Source organism: Phragmites australis, chromosome 15 (genome assembly GCF_958298935.1).
Source record: "Phragmites australis chromosome 15, lpPhrAust1.1, whole genome shotgun sequence".
NCBI lineage: Eukaryota > Viridiplantae > Streptophyta > Magnoliopsida > Poales > Poaceae > Phragmites > Phragmites australis.
Window position 1 is genome coordinate 7,455,298 of NC_084935.1, and position 21,106 is coordinate 7,476,403.

A 21,106-nucleotide genomic window follows, 5' to 3' on the forward strand; every position below is an offset into this window, starting at 1 on the left:
AGGTAGAGCCAGTGGCGGATGGTTTGGCAAGGTCAAGTGGTCAATCTGGTGGCTTGCTGCCAGCCTATGACCCTAACGTTGTTCATCGCTAGCCCTATCTCCCGCCACGTGTGCTACCTGCCTCTCAAGGTACTTTTCTCGGAATTTGATGAGGGTCTGACAATCTTAGGTGTTGTGGGAATGTCCTGCCCCATGTAGAGTGCACCAGTATCCCTCACTTGGCTATCTGTTCGAGGCATACTGCCGCTTTGGGAAGGCTCCGGAGCGTCCCCGGTCGCGCCCCTAGAACGAGATGGGTTCGAAGCCCATTGGGCTTGAGCGATGTTGTGAATGTCACATCATTGTCATTGTTGGGGCCTTCTTACCCCAGAGCCTTTGGCCTTCTCGGAGGCCCTTTTTACCGACGGAGGCGGCGGGGCGTGCGAGGAGCCTGCTTGTGAGGCCAGCTTCTCGTGCTCGATGCCGGGGGCTGTGGCGAGAAGCATGACCTTCCGACGGAGCCACTTTTCCTCCACCTGTGCGTATTCCTTGACTTTGCACATTAGGGTGGTCACCGAGCGCACCGAGCGTCGATGTAGCCAATCGAAGAGAGGTCCGGAGGCCAGGCCTTGGGTTGCGGAGTTGATGACTGATGATTCCGAAATGCCCTTTACCTGAGCCTTGGTTTGGGCGAACCTCTAGAAGTACTGTCGGAGGGTCTTACTAGGCTGTTGCTTATTGCATATAGGCTCCCTGAGATTACCGGCTCGATGAAGGTACCCTGGAAGTTGTTGCAGTAGGAGTCTTTAAGTTGGCTCAGGCATAGATGGACCCAGGCTCAAGCGCTTAGAACCATCGAAGAGCTACCCCCTCCAGAGCGAAAAGAAAACACTTGGCCATGTCGGCGTGCCCGCCTCCGTTGGTCTCCATGGCGAGGACGTTTGCGTGAGTGAACTCCTTCGGCTCCGAATCACCTTTAGATTTAGGCAGCATGGGGGTCCAGAACCAGTCTGGAAAGGGTACGACCTGTAGCACCGCCTAAAGGGGAGAGCCGAAGTAGATGAGCGGGGCCTCGCGTCAATGGGCCCAAAGCTCCACTGCTTGTTGGTCGACCACGGATGACGCATGCTGATGTGTCGTCACGAAGAGGCCCTCGTTGGCCCCGGAGCCTAGGCTGACGCGTTGGCCACTACAGGTGCTACAACGTTCATGTGGATATGTGGTTGTGCCGCCCGTAGGACCTCCTACATCTTCTCCAGCTGAGGCAGAAGAGCCGTTACGTGTGCCTGCTGGCTGCCGTCGTGGCTTATGCAGCTGTGGCCTCAGTCGTAGCCCCCTGGATCACCCCAAGGTCCGCACCTTGTTGCCGTCGCAGGGCTCCCGGACCAGCGGGGTCCCTGGTGTCAACCACGGCCAGGGTCGTGTCCAGACCGCCGCTGGCCCTGGGGTCCTTGTTTTGGCCCATGGAGGGGTTGGCGTCGATGAAGTGTGAGTTTGGGTGTGGCGGCCGCGTGGACCTTCGCAGGGGCGTGGCGGGGGAATCGACCGTCTGGCTCGTTGCCTTGGCAGTATTCTTCTTTGGTGATATTCTACCTCTCTTAATGCTTCTACACTTATTCTCTCCCTATGGACATCGCCACTGTTAGTGAAAGAAACTGTCTTCCACAAACAAAGGGCAGCGAGAGCAAGTCACAAGAATGGCTCAAGCTTGAAGGAGAGGAAGGGAAGGAGGGAACACCAAGGTTGTCTGAGCAATCTCTTTTCTTCCTTTGTCTTGATGGCCAATGGTTTGTATTTATACTGATATTCAAAGTGTAAATATAGAAATGTGTCCATATGAGGCATACAAAGGTATATATCTTATACTGTACAACAAGAGAGCGGGCTAGCCCAGTAAATATATAAAGGGAAAACTGCAACCCCCCCCCCCCAAAGTCATTTGAATTTTGACTTTCCCTTCCAAAAGTTGTTTTGCTGCAACCCCCCCCCCCCTCCCAAAGTTTGACTTTGTTGCAAAAAAAACCCCTAAAAATTCAAAAAAAATAAAAAATCAGTAAAAAAAAATTCTAAAAAAACTAGAGACAATTCTAAAACCTTCTGTGAAATTTGTTTTAAAAAATAATATACTTTGCATCATATTTCATGGAGAGGAAGTTTGGAAAAAAAAAGGAAAATGTGCAGCTCATTTATTAACTCATGTTATTTTAACTTTGTCATATCTACCATTATTTTTCCTACACAAATAATTGTTTAAGTAAACTAATAAAAGTGGTTTCACTAATTTTTGGGGTGTTATGGATTAGTTATGAATTAATCTATCTGCAACATATTTACTCAATCCTGCACGTTACAATAACTATTTCAAGATTTCATGTATTTTTATAAGATAGAGGATCATGTAAGAAGACTAAAAAATTTTGTTTCATGATTTTTGGATTAGTAAATAATTAACTATGCATTTAACTCGAATTAATAAATGAGTTGCACGTTTTTCTTTTTTTTTCAAACTTACTCTCCATGAAATATGATGCAAAGGATATTATTTTTTAAAAAAAAAATCACAAAAGGTCTTATAATTGTCTCTAGTTTTTTTTAGAATTTTTTGTGATTTTTTAAATTTTTTTTGAATTTTTGGGGGTGTTTTTGCAACAAAATCAAACATTTGGGGTTTTTTTTTGCAACAAAACAACTTTTGGGGGGAAAGTCAAAATCCAAGTGACTTTGGGTGAGGGGGGTTGCATTTATCCCATATATAAATGTGCCCATAGGAGGCGGATAGAGGTATATATATCTTATACTGTATAACCAGAGAGCGGGCTAGCCCAGTAAATTATCCCTAGAGCTGGTAAGGCGGTTGTTCCAGTGACAGGTTGTCTATTCCGGCACCACACCATACCAGTGTGTCAAGCGACGACCACCTATGTCATCGTGTCAGATGGCCGTCATTTGCACAATTATATCAAGCAGCCACCATCTACACTAACATTAAATGCCGATCACCTCGCTGCATATAAGGACGGCCTACGAACCCCTCCTAATTGATCTTTCTAAAGGATTAAAGGCTCTGAGGTCCAGAGGCTATAACCGCCTCAGAATCTCGGGCCCCACAAGGAGTCGGAGCCTAGTTGTCTTTAGCCTCGAACCACTGGGCCCAAGAGACATCGGTGATCGTTAATAGTGATCTCCTAAGACTATCCCCAACCATTTTCCCTTCATTTCGTTCCCTTCCCGATTCCCTTCCCCGTTCCCATTCCCTTCATTTCCTCTCATCTCCAACAGCTTCCCTTCGAGGGGAATCGCGAAGGGAACGGAGAGAGAATCCCGTCCTGAAGGGAATGACCCTGGGAATCCCGTCGTGAAGGGAACCGTGAAGGGAAACCGTTGGGAACGTTAAAGGGAACGGGAATCCCTTTACGACGGGAATCTGCCCGTGAAGTGACTCCCTCGGGCTTGATCTAACACCGATGCATCTAGCACAAATTTAGCTAGAAGGACACACCAAAAGCAAGCAAAGCCAAACCAGGACAGTGCAAATGATGATGCAGCTTTTTGTCCTGCTGCCATGTTGAGAGTTGAGACCGGCTAATGCCGTGGAAAGATCACAAAGCTTTGGTCTTTCTGCTAATCCTGTACTCTAATTGAGAATGCTGTGGTGAAGGACTAAGAAAAGAGGAAGGGACCAAAGGCGGCTCAGAATGTTCTCCGGGCCGTATCTGCTGGCTCTTCAGCGCCACAGTACCGGTCCTAGGAGATCCTGGCTAGATCGGGCACGGTTGCTCCTTTTCATGGAGTCGCGCATATGGACAGCATGTGGATGGCAGATTTGGGGAAAGCTGAGTTATTAGATAGTTTGCGTTGGATGTTTGCTTGGCAAAGAAAACGGCAGATCGGTATTAGGGCTGAAATATATGACGGATAATATTCGCCGATGTCATGCTTAGGGAAAACAGTCAGAACTTGTATCCAGCTTCAACTCCAAGAAAAAAAGAATGGTTATGACACAAAAATGAAGGCTATCAACCATATCCGTTTAATTTCACTCCTAATTGTAGGTCGACTGTTCTCCTTTTCCAATCTTCTCAGAACAAAGAAAAAGCTCACCGATCATACATTACCGTGAAATATTAAGCTGGACAGAAATGTAGCGTTTGGTTTGAGGAATCGGGTGGTAAATGAACCGCCCGATCCTAACTTTGAACCATTGACTTGTTTGGTCTTTTTTTTTTCTGAGCTGATTTGTGTGGTATTTGGTGGCACACTCTCCTTCACGGACCTACTCATTTGAGGCTACGCAAGGACATTGCCCCATCTATATGTCATCTATATGTGGGGCAACGTGGCAAAACCTTTATTCCCACATTTAACTCTCATTTTCCATCCTTTTGGCTTCGTTCCAAACTTATGCTCTTCACATGGGCTCCTTCACTCTTTCTACAATGGTCTATGATGAAGAATTGATCACCACTCGCTGCCATTGATGCATGGGAGTGGATGAATGGATGAGTCCTTTCTCAAGCTTCCACAAGTCTTATGCATCCATAACTCGTGTCTCTAACAATTTTTATAACGTCCCATTTACTATGCTTTTGATAAGAGTAGAAATTGCATGCCAAGGTGGTGTACGAATTAGAAGCCGTGTTCCAGAGATGTTCCTGTCTCTTGCACAAGTGTGGCGTTGCTAAAATCAGCAAAAGGGTTATTGTGCGCCAGAGACTTTCTCTCTTGGTGTCTGACACCAGACCAAATTTGGCTAGGGTTTGGTTCAAAGTTAAAATTTAGTTGCGTTGGAAATTTTTTGGCCGTGTTTGTCTACAGGGTGACCGATTTGGCCGCCCACGTTTTAGCCTAGCTATCAAATTTTGGCTTAATCGTGAACCAAACAACTCCTTTTTTTTTACCGAATTTTGGCATTAGTCAGATTTTGACCATAACCAATATTTAACTTAGCACTCAAAGGCCTGCAACCCGCTTGCACACAAATATTGTTTCAGCTCTGCACCCTGATAAATTATCATACAAAATACAAAGCCTTGTCTATGATCTGCAGCACTCTACAGCGTGAAGTCCGCGACATACTCTCCGCTCTCATTTTATATGAGCTCTGTACATTTGGCATCTCTGATATCAATGAAACATAAGGCAACTTTCAAAACTAATAATAATAATAATAACGAAACATGTGACAAAATCATCCGCTCACATTTTTTATTGGCTCTGTACATTTGTCATCTCTTGTTTTTTTTCTGGCGAAAGGCTCTGTACAATTTGTCATCTCTGAAACTACATTCAAAAGAAGATAACAATAACAGGGAAGAACCAGATCTCTCAGCCAGTAGATGCTGCAACGGATCAAAGCAGATAGATGCAGCAGCTCCAGAAACCAGAGATGCTCTGCCGCTGCAAGATCGGTAGTAGATCACGGGGTGAAGAGATCCCCTCCTGCCACTGCGAATCCTGCGCACTGCGAGAAGGGAATAGAATACGAGCTCTCACGCGAACTGCGAGGCACACGAACAAGCACGCTGGTTCAAGAGAGTGAGCACGGATATACAGGCATGAGCGAACGTCAGTGCCGTACTGAGCAGGTTGCCTCCGGGGAGAAAAGAAAAGAAATTTGGCGATGCAGCGGCGACACCGGCAGATGTTACACATGCATGGGAACCCGCCGAGAAGGAAGATTTTGGGTCTTCTACTGGCTTAGTTCTCGTGTTACTGGCACGAGAGATGCTCTCTTGAAAAATCTAGGCAAACAGAACAACTCAAACATCAGTTTGTGGGAGGTGTGCGTGTATACCTCCACAGTACATGTTTGATACACACGAATTAGCTACTTATATATAGCGGCGGATCCGCCCCCTACCCCTGTCAGACACACTTGAGAGTCCATCTACAAGTTCTTGGCATAGAAAAGGAGGAAGAATAGAAAAGGAGAAAGAAGAGAAAAGGAGGAGCAGGAAGGAGAGGAGAGAGAGCCTACTCTGAATCTATCACTGCTTATATATACTTGGTTCTACGTGTCATTGACTCTGTCGTAGGATAGTTCTCTTCTTGTCGATTTTTTTTTTCCCAAAAGAGTTTGGACCTTGTTAAATGGCTGCCGACGGCGCACATGTTTCCTCGAGGTTTGAACCCATAGACAGAGGGGCCGGAGCAGCCACCTGATGGCTCAATGGGTTAGGAGTAGTAGGAGACTTTTGGGTGGGCCGTCCCGTCTCATTCCCTCAATGATCACATCAATCTTGAGCCCTTCAACACCAGTGTTCTCAGTCTCATATCACCTACAGACCTGTACGGGGACGTGGTGACATGATCTGCTCCACAGGTCAAGCTTCTTTGCCCGGGAAGACCCCGGCGGGGATGCGTGGGTGATTGCAGTGTGCAGCTAGGTTAGTTATGTGTGGTACGCGACAGCAAGTTATTATATTCACACTTAAAATCATAAAATTATCACATTAATAAAAAATAATCTAGATTATGTATTATAATAAATATCTAGTAGTCTAGATTAAATCAAAGAATCAATATCAAATATAATTAATAAATAGCTATGTTTAGAATTAAATATTATAAAAAAATTAGCAGTTCAATTTTTATATGGTTTGGAAAGCAAAATATATAAATAACGATTCCAAATAAAATAAAATAAATAATAATTAAAATTAAAGTTAGAATAGAAAAAAGAAAGATCCATATTAAATAATCTTAGAAGTAAATTAAATTATTATAAAATCAAATACCTAAATAAAGAGTCTATATAAATACAATTAATCAAATGTTATCGTAATAAAATATTGCAGCGAGACTAGCCACGATATTAGCATAAGTCACCTTGCTAGTTTTCTTTAACTATAACGCAAGTTCGTGCACACAGTACCTAGACACGAGCATTTTACGGGCCGGGCTAGGTTTAGACAAGGTTGAAAAAACCTAGTTTTTTTGGATCTGAATTCTCTGCCCTTGCCCACCTAGTAACCCCATCAGGCTAGAAAAATTCATGTCTAAGTTGGGTCGGGTTGGGCCGCTCGGTAATTTTTTCACGTAAACTGCTATTTTTGAGCCAGGTTGGGGCTAGGCCCGATGTGTTTCAGCTCGTTGTCTTCTTTCTAGGTCCATACAGTATACAACGTCAGGCCTCTATGGGTGAGCTTTTTCGGTTGGGCTCGGGTCGTGCCAGGTTAAAAATGCTCAGGTCTACTTAAGAAAAGCAGGCCAAGCCCAGTCCCGCCCTCAAAAGCCCAAAAAGGTCCTGAAGACCTCTTAGGGTTGGGCTAGGCCGCTCGATAATATTTTCCTGTAAACTGCTATTTTCGAGCCAGGATGGGGCTAGGCTTAGTGTGTTTCGAGCTCATTGTCCTCTGTCTAGGTCCATGTAGTAAACATCGTCGAGCTTCTATGAGCGCAGGGGCGAAGGTAGGGCGGGCTACCTTGGTGCACTGGCACCAGGGTAAATCAACATTTTAGTATTAATTACTTTATTTTGATCATATATGCACTATGATAAATTGAGCTCTAAAACTAATATTTACTTTGGATTGTGTATTTGACACCATCATCAATTAAAATCTAGCTTCGCCCCTGTATGGGCAAGTTTTTTCAGTCGAGCTCAGGTCGGGCCAGGGCAAAAAATGCTCAGGTATACTTAAGCAAAGCAGACCAAGCCTAGTCCCGCCCTCAAAAGCCCAAAAAGGTCCTAAAGACTTCTTAGGGCTGGACTTTGGCAACACCTTCTTAGCCTGAAACGAAACGGGCCTTGCCGGAACATGACATGAAACATTATTTTTATTCATTTCTACACGTAAAAAGGACCAGGCGACTTGATATGAGGCTGAGTGTTGAGGGTTGCCCCTAACAATGATACCGGGGTATACCTGATGACGAGTGCGTGATCCGCGACCTGAGGCCATATGTCCTAGCTGTGTGTGTGTGATGAACTCAAGAACACTGGGAGTTATCTAGGTTCGGGCCTTCCTTGTGATAATAACCCTATATCCTGTGTATTTTTTTATATGGGTCTGAATAAACTGGATATCTTCTCCTTCTTCTCCGTGTCTCCCTCCATTTATATATCCGAGGAAGAGAGGACTTACATAGGGACCCAAGCTAGATTCAGGCCTAGCTAATCCTTCTAATCTATGCCCATCATTATGGCGAGTGGCTGTATTCCACTTGCCCTGTCGATCTACAGGGTTTGTGCCATCGGTCCCACACCTGCACCATCCTTATTGCCTGGTCTACTAGGTCATGTCCCCATGCACCGTCTGCGCTCCTACAAAACCTACTGTCACGCTTTGTTAGGCTGTCTCGTAGTGTTTAATACTATGAGATGGGACACGACAAACCTGTGTCGGTCATGCCTAGGTCCGCCCGGAAGGACAACCTAGGTAAGAGCTAACACTTGAGTGGAAAAGTATATTTTGAAATTATAGTGATTAAGCACATACCTGCCCCGCGACTAGAGAAAACTGGTCACGGAGTTTCCCTCTGAGATCTAGAGACTGGTTGGAGAAAATAGTCGTGTAGTCGCTGGCTGAACGCGTCGGGGGACCATGCTCCTACCCAATCATGATGTATAGAAAAAGGTTGATATTTAACTACCGTGGGTCCCCCTATCATGGGACCATATTATTCTTTACACCGACAATAGCCCCCAAGCTCCAACGCGGATACGATAAACTGAGCAGTTTGTCATATGGTCATGATTGGACCCAGTCATACCATTTGGGCCCCGGGTGAACATGAGTTCGCCTAGGGAGTGGTTGACGACATGGTCCACTTTCATGGCTAGCTTAGAAAACCACATCCCCAGGGGAGGTTAAACGTCAAGAGAGAGAGAGAGAGAATCCTGGGAGAGAGAAAAAAGGAAGGTGTGTGCGTGGGAGAGGATCATGGGAGAGAGAAACTTTAATTGATGTTGGACCCAAGAGGATTTTGGTTCCCTATGTGTCCTCTCGAATTTCAAAACGGCTGGGCTCACGGTGGCTAGGATATCGCGTTGGCCCCTTTAAGTTGGACAACCAAAGGCTACCCACAAAACATTTCACCATCTCCGTAGTCACCAAGCCCAAGAGCCCAACGCCTATTGCCTTCTTCTTCATCAGAGCTTTCCTTACAGCCCCCCTAGACATCCCATGGCACTGCGCACTGGCAACGAGCCTGACTTTCCCAAGTCAAAGTGCATCGAGGCAAGGCTAAAAGCGATGTACGGGAGCCGTCTGCTCCCTCGCTGCCTTTCTTCTGGGTATCGTGCTGGGGAGGATACGCCTTCTCTCCACAAGGGGGAGATCGTGATGTTTGCCTCCTCCTTCCTGGCCGGTCTCGTGCCATCCTTCTCCGAGTTCTTCACTATCGTCGTTTCCTTCTATGACGTTCATCACCTCCATCTCAACCCCAAATCCATTATCATGCTGAGCATTTTTGCTCACATGTGCGAGAACTGTATCGAGGTCGAGTTGTGCCTCGATCTCTTCAGCTACTTCTACACGGCCAGGCCGATAGTTGAGCCAGCCACCAGGAGCTATGGGTTTCATCTCCGTGATGGCCTCACCAGCTCATACCTCGAGATGGGCCTTAAGTCCTCGTGGTTAACTTGGAGGGAGGACTGATTCTACCTCAAGACCGAGCACGCCATGGATAATATCCGCGCGCCGAGCAGACCGGCTCAGTACCACAGGGACTGGGGAACGACCCTCACGCCCACCGTAGAGTTGTTGGTCCTTGTAGCCCGGGTCAAGAATCTCGTGAACGTCGGGCTGACGGAATCGAACGTCGTCCACGACTTCATCAAGCGCTGGCTGTGCCCTCTGCGGAGGAGAGAGCACCCGACCTATTTGTACACCAAGAGGGATGACGTCACTTGGGAAAGCTCCACAGGTAACGTTGCATCCCTTGTCATGGTGTCTGCTTGTTGATCGTATGGTATCTTACGTATTCACTTATCTCAGAGTTGGATGAGATGTCATCCACCAGCGGGTCAAACTCCTAATGGCGGCCGCTGCGAGGAAAAATGGACCTCTGTGACATGCTTTTCCGTTATGCGATCTATCGCCTTCGGAGAGGGCCTGCCGCATGGTATGTTTGGCATTTTCTTAGACTTTTAGATCCCCGATCTTCCCATGGGTTGACATTTCATGGTTCGTATTACAACAGGATCTTCCACTGGTCAACGTATTGCGTCTGTTGACTACTGAGGCCATGACCGCAAAAGTCAACACAGTTGGTCGCGGAGGTTGCTAAACTGCCCAGAGCCAGACAGAGGCTGTAGGTGGCGGTCTCGAGAGTGGCACCAGCCAACAGGGAGCTGACCCGTATCGCTCCGACCAGCCTTACCCCGACCAGGTACCCACCGACAGACATCCCTCGACCAGACCCCTTTTGCCTAGACCAGGAGCGGTCAGGCCGCTGCCGAGCGAGCGTCTGTGCTTAGGGGGAAAAGACCAGCGGGGGACTCGTCTATCTTGGATGCGTCCAATAGCGTCCGATGGTCATTCACAGGCCTATCTTCCTTGAACAACAGATCCAGCGACTTCGTGAGGACCAGGCTTCTGCTCACATCTTCACGTTCGTGGTGAGTTCTCTGGTTGGTGTAAGATACACGGAGTTCGTATTCTCCTTTTGATTTCGTGGTTCCGTTGTTGTTGCAGGCCCTCGACCACACCTATGGCCCCGGTCGTGACTCCCCCTCTGCCACCACAACAGGGCATTCCAGTCCCTCCTCCAGTGTCGACCTCGGCCCCGGGAGCAATAATCGTGACTCTTGTGCCGACAGAGCCGGTCGTGGAGCCCATTTCGGAATCCGACCTGCTCTCCATGGTCACCCGTTTACCAACCTCGGTCCGCAAGCTGGTTGCCGACAAGGAAGCGACGATGAGTAGGTGTGCCGAGCTAGAGAGGCAACTGGCTCAGGAGAAGGAGGCGAGGCTTGTGCTTCAGCAGAAGTATGGCGAGCTCCAGCGCCAACAAGCTGTGCTCGCTGCCGAGAACCTCCATCTCCAGGCGGACGAGCATACCACCCATGGCCTTCTCTTGGATGCCTTTAAGGCATTGGCAGATTCCTTGGGGAAACTCGAGCTAGACATCATTGAGCCACAGTCACGACCCACAACCCTGTCCTGGGCCCACGCCACCAAGGTTCTCTCAGAGAGGTTTTCCGAGCTCTCGAGTATCCTAGCGGTGAGAGCCGCAGAGGACGTGGTGAAGGAAGTGAGGGAGACTGCAGGGTATGTTCTCTAGTACTGCCACATTCGTGACCCCAACTTCAATCCGAACGTCATTCGGGAGGGAGTCACGGCCACCGGACCTGAAGCTGAGGAGAAGCTGCAACAGGAGTGCCAAGGGGTTGTAGATTTCGTAGAACCTATTTTTAGGGTGGAGACCGTTGAGGAGTAAGAACCGAGCAGTAACTCTGGTTTTGTAATATATCTAGATGATGCCTTTTGTTTTCTGATAAGCTTGTGTCGCCGCTGTGGTCGTAGAATCCACGACATGTCCGAACCTAGTGCTCACTCTGAGACCCCGACCATGCCTATAAACGGAGCGCGGCTAGAGCCGACCGGTCCCTCTGCTCGCAGCATGCCCTCGACCACGCTTACCAATGACTTCGGCGACCAGCATACTCGGAAGGCAGTGCCTGAGTGTGAGTGGGGTTTTGCGATTGAGCGAGCGAGTCTGCAAGGTGATCTCCAAGGTATGTTGGTCCGACCGTCCGAGCTACATCCAGCCTTAGGCTAGCCGCATAAAATTTTGACCAGCTAACTCCTGCATGGCTCTTGTCCTATTTATCAACTAGCTTGTCAAGAGGAGTTGCTTACGATACGGTAGGACCTGGCGCAAATGACCAGGGAGAACGACAAGCAGCGAGAATAGTTCTACTGAAAGGACAATGATGTCGCATAGAGGGGGGTGAATAGGTGTTTTTGCAAAAATTCATCCACTTTTACCATTAGCTTAAACTTGCAGCGGAATATAAACTAATGGATTTTTCACAAGTGAAAAACCTAAATATACTAGGCTCAACTAGTGCACAATCACCCTAAATAAATGTGAAAGTTACAATCCCAGGGTGACAAGAATTACTCTAATCTAGCGAGAGATGTGCAATAAAACTTAAATTGAGAAGGGGCTGAAAATACTGTTTACAAGCATGAATTCACTATTCATCCAGAGTATCCGGGGTAGTCCGGATACTCCGGGTTGTACAGGTCCGGGGTCTCCAGGAAAATTCGGAATCTCCGGATTCTGTATAGAACATAGCTCAAAACTGAAATAAAATGATGTCTAAAGAGTTCTAACTCAAACCAAGTGATGTCGTGTGTTCCAAGAGATGATTCCAAGTTGGTCCACGGAGAACCTACACTCAAATACAGACAAACAAGTAGATCGAGCAATATGCACAAAGATTTGAATAAGAACTCAAAAGTAGAGGAACAAAAGATGAGACACAAAATTTGTTTCCCGAAGTTCGGATTCACCACCGTGAATCCTACATCTCCGTTGAGGAAGCTCCAACGAGTCGGGTCTTTTTCAACCGCTTTCCTCGATCCACTCTTGATTTCTTCCCTTGCGGAGGCGAAATCAAAGCCTTCACAAACTTCTGCGGCACACCACAAACTTGGGTGTTCACCGACAACACCTAGCCAGCTAGGAGGCTTCACCTCCAAGAGTAACAAACGCAATCAAACTTTTTGCCGATGAACTCGAGTGCTCAAGATGGGATTTATGCTTACTTGCTCTTAATCTTCCAATCTCTCAACCCAACTCACTTTTCTTCTCAAATCACACACTATAATGGAGTAGGGAGGAGTTATTTTGGCTCTAAAATGTGTTTCTTTCGTGCCCTTGCAGCTGCCCCAAAGGATGGGGGTGAGGGGATATAAATACCCACCTCCAAAAAACAAGCTGTTGGAGACTTTTCTGGCCTGACCCAGAGTATCGAGGGTATTTCGGAGTATCCGGGTCAACTGAAACAGCCCAACCTGAGACTCTCTGGCAGAGCCTCACCCGGAGACTCTGTATAACCCGGAGTATCCAGCCTACCCCGGAGTATTCAGGTTCAGCACATCTGACCTCTGAAAAATGGCGATAACTTTTGATCCCGGAGTCTGATTTCGACGATTTTGGACTCTATGGAAAGCTTATTCAGAGGGCTACACATCCCAACTGAATTCATGACCTAAAACATATAGGATCAAATTAGGAACACTCTAAAACCCAATTCGGACACTTCCACACTTTCCGCTCCGGATTTCTAAAAATAACTCTCACTATGGGTTTGGTTAGAAACTCTTGAGCACTGAGACACAACAATTAGCTCATGTTGCATCCCTCTTAATAGTGCGGCATACATATACTGAAATTCGAAGATAAAACTCGTTTGAACTACTTTGAGCATTTGAATACTTTCAAGTACCGCTTCTTTCCTTCAAACCTTGAGGGTTGCCAACTTCCATATATTCTTCATTCCATCTCTTCTTGATTCTTCATATGATTGATGTGAATCATCCATAGCTTCCCATGGACTCGTACGGTCCATCGGCGCAAAGCCTTCACTCGCTTTTCACCACCGCCTTGGTCCTTCGGTGCCAAGCTATTTGCTTGCCCTTCACCACCGGATGGTTTATTGCAGCCGAGTCTTGCTTACCCTTCACCGTCTTGCTATAGAAACCATTTGTATTCGACATCTTCAAAGAATTCACTTTATCAAATATGGAGTCTACTCTTATTCTTCACTCTTGGCACATATGATTTCAATTCAACTTATACCTTCTTATGGATCCTAACCCCAACTCACTCTCAATCACAAAGCACATGGGTTAGTCCATAAAACCTAAATAACAACTTTTATACCTTAAGTTATTTGATCTTCACAAGTAACTTATTAGCCTTCATGCATATTATAAATCTTCATATAGAACCTAACCCCACTCATTCTTAAACACATAGCACACGGGTTAGTCAATAAAACTCTATTAACAAGTCATACCTTTAGTTACTTGATCTCCACAAGTAACTTAGCCTTCAAGCTTATTGCTAATCTTATTTAGCTTCTTTTTCTTATGAGCATCACAAAAATCTCAATGACTTTTGATGCAATTCTTTGAACTCATGGTATTTCTCAAAGAATCCATGCTTCATCATTTATGCATCTCCTATGGAATAACCTAATAGCAATTCTCAATATGATTGTTAGTCCATAGGTATTGTCATCACTTACCCGAGCATCACCTATAGCTCATTCATCTTGATGCATTTTCAATCTCCCTATTCACCTGGAGCTCATGCATATCTCTCATCCATGCATCACATATGGAACAACCTACTAACAAACTCAACACCATTGTTAGTCTATAGGTATTATCATTAATTACCAAAACCACACATAGGGCTAGATGCACTTTCATCTACGATTGCCTCAACCACTTTCGGGATGAACTCCTCGCAACACGGAGGGACCAGGAGCAGATGGTCAGGGATAAAGATGAGTGGCGCCAAAAGTTCTATGATCATCTTAGCCGGGCTTTTACCCCCTTCGACTCATTGCACCAGTCCACCGGCATTTAGGTTCGCCTGACACTCGAGAACACTATGACCGGTCATATTTACTGGTTTTTGGTAGCCTCCGAGGAGGCCCATGATCTCGAGGACAGGCTTCGCGTGATGGTGGGCGACCACTTGTTGGATGTTGAAACCACCGGCGCCTGCCTTGCCATGGCCTGTGCCTAGGAGCATTTTCCAGACATTGACCTTACCCCAGCAGTCTCTGAAGGCTTTGCCAACGCTATGAGGACCATAGAGGAGCTTCGAGGTTAGGCTGACCTATATCTACCTGCCGTTCATTCTCTTTTTTGGATTGTTCGGTTTGATCCCCTGCCACATGTTTTTGGGTCCCGTATGTACTAATTAGAAAGCTAGTGTCAGCCCTTAGGTGTAGCCTGGGGGTTGCTTTGTAATGAGAGGACCTGTTATTTAAGCAAGTTTTTCTTGTGCTCGGGTAGTGAGTAGATTAGGAGTGCTTGCTATGCATGGGGGGATCACGTTGCACTGCTCGCGAGTTAGGTTCCAAGTGCTCGCAATGGCTTAGCATGACAAGCCCTTCGGCGGTGACCAACGCTCGGCCCGATTTGGGGCATGTGGCCTTATGGTCGTTAGGGTGGCCCTCAGCACGACAAGCCCCTCGGTGGCGACCAGCGCTCGACCCAAATTGGGACTCGTGGCCTTGTGGTCGTGATTTTATGAGCGTCTATACCTTTAACTTTGCGCGAGTGGCTTGCTTTTGTTCCATGGTGCATAGTCACTCGCGAGTTAGGTTCAAGCGCTCATTATGACTGTTGGTCCAACAAGTCCCTCGGTGGCAACTAGAGCTCAACCTGGGTTGGGACATGTGACCTCGTGGTTGTTAGGGTGGCCCTCAGCACGATAAGCCTCCCCGTAGTGACCAGCGCTTGACCTGAATTGGGACCCATGGCCTTGTGATCGTGATTCCATGAGCGTGTATACCTTTGACTTTGCACGAGTGGCTTGCTTTTGTTCCATGGCGTAGTCGCTCGCGAGTTAGGTTCCTACGCTCATGTTGACTTTTGGTTCGACAAGTCCCCCTATGGCGACCTATGCTCGACGCGAGTTGGGACTTGTGGCTTCGTGGTCGTTAGGGTGACCCTCAGCACGACAAGCCCCTCGGTGGCAACTAGCGCTTGACCCAAATTGGGACTCGTGGCCTTGTGGTTGTGATCCCACGAGCGTCTATACCTTTGACTTTGTGCGAGTGGATACATCTGATTCTCACCCCCATCAAGGTGAGCGATTAGGTGGGAAAAAAACTTGGCTGCCAGGGAAACAAACACAGATTCTAATAGTTCCAGCCCCCGACCGTCTAATCGAAATAATAAGAACTCTGACCAGGCGATCAAGCCTTTGAAATGGGAAAACTTACAATTTGGTGGGAAATCATTTCTGTTCGTGAAATCCTACAAAATAGAGAGCCTAGTTTCTAGCACTTTAAAAGACTTACAAGTCACGTTTCCACGCTCGTCCGGAAGGCCCTGCAAAATAGGAAAACATGCTTGTTTCTGAGCAGCCTTACATATAGAATTGATGCTCCGTGAGCTGTGTGATTTTTGGCCAACTTTCGTGGCGAACTTGACCATGCTAGGTCGGGAACTATAGACTGCATTAGGGTTGCTCGTGACCAGTGTCCGTTCCGAACCTTGTGGTCATGGAAACGCCTGGGGTTTCGTCGGCATCGGGCTGCTCGAAGTTAGAGGACGTTAGTGAAACTCTTCACTCGGGTCTGTGTCACCCTCGCCGCTCCACCTGGTCACTACCCGAGTAGTTGGCCATAAAGGTGGTTGACATGCGATCTCCGACTGGTGAATCAAGTCTCGTGGTTTGTAGTTATTTAGTGCTTGGGCTGGTTGGTTGATATATCATCCATGGTACATTCATAGCATGCATCATTTTATCAGCTCGGAAGCATCCTGGAGGGTCATGGGCTGAGAGAATCCTTACCGAAAGGCTTTTCTGACCAGAGAGCGGTATGAAGCGCGGCCACCACTGATGCCTCTGAGGATGTTGGGAAACGTTGTGCTCCCCCTTCTCGAGTGACGTATTTCAGTAAAAAGTCATTGCACCTTTGGTGGTAAAGGTAGCCCTCTACCGAGAAGTATTTTTGCGAGCATGCCGCATGACCTTTTATGCTGACATGTCATCGTCAGTGGTTGCTTGATTATGAAGGTAGTCCGGGATCTGATCCATCTAGGTCATACCCAAATCAAGCAAGGCGACCACATGATGACCATGTGAGGTCGATGACACCGAAGGAGGCATTGCCTCCAAAGGTGTTTCCTCTAGTGCTCCATTTCTAAGCAGAGCATCCCATCCACGTTGGTTCGAGACTGTATTGGGTGGTCGTGTGAATCTTTTTTTTAAAGACTCCGACCATGATAGGTGCACAAGAAAAGGCCAAACGGGCTAGCTCACTGGCCTAAGAAGTTATCCTTGTGAGAGATAGTGCTAGACTTCAAAGCCGATAAAAGCGTCACTCTAGCTTTCTTAATTCGGAGCATCACCGTTGGCTGGCTCGAGCACTAGCACCCTATAAGTGCTTGGGTTATGCCCAGTAGTGAGTCCCTCATCGCTAGTTGGTGTATTAACCCTTGTACAGGCGTTGCTCGTATTCCAGTTAACAAGCCCTTTTATTCCACAATATCGTATAATAATAGGAAAAAAACCTATCTGAACTATGTACCTGAGGAGGTTGCTAGTTGATGAGGTCAAGCTCGTTCCAGCCCCCACTCCCCTTATCATGAACAACCTATCAGTGTTTATGGTCCTATGCTCGTCCATCCCTGGTTTCAGATGCCCTTCTTGCCAGAGGACCCGTACCGTGTCTGCAACCTATGGTCTTATGATGTTCTGAGCAAGCTATTTCTTTTCCGGTTATTCGCAAAAAAGCGACCATTCTTTCTTTCAGAAAAATTGAAGAGCGGAAGACCCTTTTTTCATCCTTCGGATGAACCTGCTCAAAGAGGGTTAGCTTTAGGGTACTCTTTTACCTGATTAGGGATCTTACCTTGCCGGCGGCTCTAGGTCATTCCATAAGAAGAGCTGAATGCACGGGATGGTTAGCGAACCATCTCGGCACGGAGGGGGACTTTCTGGACGGCCCTGTAGTTGCCGGGGTGGTTTTCCCCAAGGCACATGGCCTGGAGTCTATCGTCAAGACCCAACAGCATGAAGGTCTCTGCAGCCCCCGTGCTCGTCTAGATCTTTCTTCACGGTGAACACCCCACGGCAACCCAAGTCCTTGGATCTAGGCTCGTCGGTTGCGGTGGATCCAGCCATGGGTAGCCCAAATACACTATAGAAATTTACCAAGATGCGAAAAATGCGCCCCCTACCTGGCGCGCCAAATGTCGAGGGTTGCCCCTGATAATGATACCGAGGTATACCTGACGATGGACATGTGATCCGTGACTTAAGGCTGTATGTCCTAACTGGGTGTGTGTGATGAACTCAAGAACACTAGGGGTTATCCAGGTTCGGGCCTCTCTTGGGATAATAGCCCTATATTTTATGTATTTTTTGATATAGGTCTGAATGAACTGGATACCTTCTCCTTCTTTTCCATGTCTCCCTCCTTTTATATATTCGAGGGAGAGTACTTACATAGGGACCCAACCTAGACCCAGGTCTAGCTAATCCTTCTAACCTATACTCATCATTACGGCGAGTGGCCGCATTCCACTTGCCCTGTCGGTCTATAGAGTCTGTGCCATCGATCACATGCTCGTGCCATCCTTATCGCCTGGTCTGCCATGTCCCGTCCCCACACGTCGTTTGCGCTCCTGCAAAACCTATTGTTACGCTTTTGTCAGGTCGTCCCGTAGTGTTTAATGTTGTGCCGGTCACGCCTATGTCCACCCGGAAGGACGATATGGGTAAGAGATAACACTTAAGCAGAAAAGTATATAATGAAATTAGATTGATTAGGCGCATACTTACCTCGCGACCAGAAAAAACTGGTCGTGGGGTTTCCCTCTGAGACCTGGAGATTGATAAGAGAAACTAGTCGTGTGGTCGTTGGCTGAACACGTCGGAAGATCATGCTCCTGCCCAATCATAACGTGTAAAAAAGGTTGATATTTGACCGGCGTGGATCCTCTGCCTATAGATCTTATTATTCTTTACACCGACAATGAGCCTAGCCCAATTTTAACCTATATTTTGCTGGCCCGACAACCTTACTAGTTGGGCCTACCACAAGTTTGAGGCCCGTAGTAACAAACTGGGATTTTTGTCGACCTACCCTATAAAGTTCAAGTTTACTGATGCCACACACGAATGCACCTCTTATCACACCATGGGAACATTATTTCCCTATGCTTGTGTATAAGCTTGAATCAAACAAGATGGTTAGATGTATGTGTTTATCCCATGTTAGCTTTGCCCGAAGGGCAGCCGCCTGTTTTTTTCTATCGTGCGCGCGGCACCGAAAGGTAATGCTAGTGTATGTAGCTTCAAACAAGTGCTTAACAAGCGGGAGGTAAATTAAAGGCTTGTCATGATAAGTCCCATCAACAAATGATCACGACACCAACGTATTATTGACACAATAAGAAACGAGGACGGCAACGGCACATGGAAGCAATTCACAGCCAATCTCCAGCCAGGTGCAGGTTTGCTTGCATGCTTCGCTCATGCAATGACTTGGATTCCATTGTATATATTTATATGGATATCATTTTTGTGTTAAGCCGAAACGATATCATTTTTGAAAAAGCAAGAGCTATCTCGTACATGCAAGTTATTTTAGGGACTTACTGCGTTCTTTTTTTGTCACTGTTACAAAGGAGGAGGAAGGAAGAGCATGAAGTGGGCGTGTTGGACACTCGGGCCTAGAGACAATATTCATGTAGATTTTCGTTTAAGTATGAGTGAATTGCTACTAATAAGCTTTATGCTTGAGTTTCTTCTATTCGTGCACCAATCATATGAACACGTGTCATTTGTTGGCCTTTTTTATTTTCACCAGTTTGTGGCTGAAACTTTCTAATAATGAATGGTTCAATCTATGCCTTATAATAAGACCGGAATAAAAGATATTCATTCATGAAAAAAATTACTCCGTATATGGATATATAATGCACATGCAGCTAATGATCAGCCGATAAAAACACGTCAAAAATACACTCGGTCGACACTTGACACGTTACAGGAAAGGTGCGCTTCCGGAGAGTTCCACGAGTTAACGCAGACCGGCAGAGGGGTATACCTGTCATTCGGCATGGGACCTGGTCCCATCCTGGCCCGCAGAAGCGAGCAGCCGAGCACCATGAACGACTCAGACGAGAGGCAGGCAGCAATTGGCACGACTCGATGAGGACGCCAGGGCGGGGGTTCTGGGCCAGGTGTTGACCACTGTCCTCTTGAGCAGGGAGGGACGGGAGGCCGACAAGTCAAAACGGAATGCGGCTAGAGCAACGGACACCGTTTTCCACCCGTTAGATTAGGTCATCTCTAATAGCTACTTAAATTTTTATCCAAAAATACTATTACAACATCTCTTATCACTATTACATCATCTTTTATTTTTTTTATCTCCATCAGCTACCCTATTTTCTACCTTCTACTTCTCTTTTTCTCTCTCCGGTTCCGGAGTCAACATCTGTGAACAGTACTGCTACAGTAACCGACGGTGTTTTCCACCCCGGATCACCTATCAGCCTCTGTAAACAGTACTGTTACAGTACCCCTGTAAAACAATGTACCACCCGAACATGCAAATTTGAAGGATCTGCTGGAGTTGGCTTTACTGCACCTCCGCGTCCCAGTGAAACTTTTATATTCACCAAATACCACAGGGAAGCACATGAGTTTTGTAGCAAATGCACTTCAAGTCACTATCTTAAGAACATATACAGATAGATTTTAAATTTTATCATAGATAATTATAGATCTATCTCTAAAAAATATTTGTGATATCGACTATATTGTAGATAGTGTCAAAACCATATGCAATACACTTATCACATATAGAGTTTTTAGATAATTGTATGTGTAGAGTAAGAGTCATAAATGGTATTTGTTTAAACTCATCTGCGAGTACTGAGAGTCGCAGACGGTATTTGGTTAAAACTGGTATGTGTTAGTTATCACAGCCAGATTTTTATAAAAAATCATCTATGTCTCCTTTTCCCCTCTAGTAGCAAATATGCTTCCTGCCTGCGGAGCCATAAAGCAAATTAACTTATAGGGGAAAGGATCCTATAGATACACACTTTATGATTCACAAATTAAACACATTCACACATTATTCAGAATAGCAATGACACATTGTTCTAAAAACAAAACACATGAATTTACAAATCATAAAAGTTAAGAACATCATACTTTATTCAGAACACATAAATCCAACTACTTATACATCGTTATTGGTTGATCGACATTGTATTCCAAAAGGATGAAATGATTGACATTATTGCGACGTCGTCTTCCAAAAAGACAAAAAGTGATCGATAAACCTAGGTAGATTGACGCCGTCTTTCAAAAAGATGAGATGATAGACATCATCTTAGCCTCCTACGTTTTAGCACAATATCGACCCAAGAATCATCTTCAATTAGCATCTCGCAGT